The sequence below is a fragment of the Cupressus sempervirens genome, chromosome 8 (assembly GCF_028749045.1).
Source record: "Cupressus sempervirens isolate cs-2001-9-10 chromosome 8, ASM2874904v1, whole genome shotgun sequence".
Lineage (NCBI taxonomy): Eukaryota > Viridiplantae > Streptophyta > Pinopsida > Cupressales > Cupressaceae > Cupressus > Cupressus sempervirens.
In genome coordinates this window covers 676058485-676060291 of record NC_143125.1, presented here as the reverse complement: position 1 = coordinate 676060291, position 1807 = coordinate 676058485, and the positions used below count along the sequence as shown (strand labels likewise).

The 1807-nt window shown below is 34.5% G+C and overlaps 1 pseudogene; it reads right to left on the bottom strand.

The window, feature by feature from the left end:
- Positions 1 to 217: 217 nt before the first annotated feature.
- On the bottom strand, positions 218 to 1178 carry LOC149544254 (uncharacterized; annotated as a pseudogene).
- Between the last annotated feature and the right edge of the window lie 629 nt (positions 1179 to 1807).

Sequence of the window (1807 nt, the reverse complement as noted above, 5' to 3'; positions counted from 1 at the left end):
AGAGAAATTGATATGATGGATTGTGTACAAATAATGATCCAGCGGATTCAGAAATGACCACCCAAAATGTAACAAACCAGCCACAAAATCATCCAAATGAAGTAATTTTGTGGTCAATTCCTTGTGTAATTGTGAATAGATGATGTCAAGTCACCTTTAATTTCATTGCAAAGTAATCTAAGATGCTTGACAATTTTGAATATTTGATCCACCCCAATCATATGCTATTAGGAAATTTGGCCTCGTAGCTATAGGGAGACTGCACAACAGACAACACAAATCAAATAGCTAAACCATGGTATAATAACCTGACCAACAACAAATCGTATCTTTGTAAAACTTAACTAACATACCATGAATGTTGCAGTTATCATTTTCCCAGCAAACCATCTACCATGGAGAGCATGTTGTCCACCAACTGCAGATGTTGCACTGTCAAAATGCAAGTAAACATGACCAGCACTATACCTGCTACACAAAAAAATGTGCCCACAACCCCAGATGTAAGATAATAACTATTACTTTATAAAAAATTATGTAAAGATCAGTGCAACTATTTTGGTACTCAACCAGTAATGGGAACCTAGAAAAACAAAATGAATATCATTTGGCAAATGGATAGAAAAAATGGAATAATCACTTCTACTGTAGGATCATAAGAGTAATCAAATATATGCTTCACTGCACCAAATTTTGAGCACTCATCTTGCATATCCTTTTTAATATCCACATCAAAATCAAGTTTAGTCTGCAATGCAATAGGATGGTTATTAATTATAGCAATGGTTTACTTGAAAATTATTAGAATAAAGATAAGACTAAATAAATAGGTGTCAAAATAAGTTGAGCTTGCAGCCTTAAGTTTTGGATCAAATATAATCTTAAGGAACAAACAGTCACTAGGAACTCCAATAGGATCCACAACAGGGGTATCACCAGCCGAGCTCATCATTCCAGAGCCTAGTAGCCCCATAAAACTAGGAATTGGTGTCGTTGAAGAGTTGGAATAGGAGTTGGCACTAAAGTAGAAACACCAGGCACAACTGACACTGGAATGTTCAGAGCTAAATTAGAAAGTGGTGTGGCTGCAACAGATCCAACAACACTACAATAAACATGACCAAAAAAATATTATTGAACAAATCACAATACCTTCCACAAATATGAGTTTCATCCATATGATCTTTAAAAATTCAAATTTTGGTATTGAAGGGCAAGGATGCAGCAATTGGACAAATAAATGGTGACAGACAATCGTTCATCATCTTGACATTAAAATGGTAATGTAAAAAGGTCACAATCTTTATAAATTCTAATTTTGGTGCCTTGGGAAATGATGCAGCAAATGGACACATAAATAATGACAAACAATTATTATCGTAATATTAAAATGTTAATTTATCAATTGTCATCTTGAGATTAAAATAGTAATGTAAGTAAATTACCTTGTAGTTGTACCACTCCTATGCAATTTTCGCATCAAAGTAGTTATAGACCATGTCAATCTCATATTGGTTTCAACATATGAGTGTCTATACACTTAAGTCATTTACAAATTAGAAGTTAGTTCATGCCAAACAAGTAATACATGTTTAGCATAACATGTCAGATCGTGCATGCCGAGTGAGATACTTAGTGTATGTCGAGTAAATAGTTAGTGCCAAGTCCCTCAAGTGTCAAGCAAATAGATGATGCCTAGTGATTCAGGAGCTAAGTGATCAATGGATGCCAAGTCATTCAAATGCTGAGTTCTAGCATTAAAGTTGCAATCGATGCCAAGTATGAAGGACTTCAAGTGTTGAGTTAT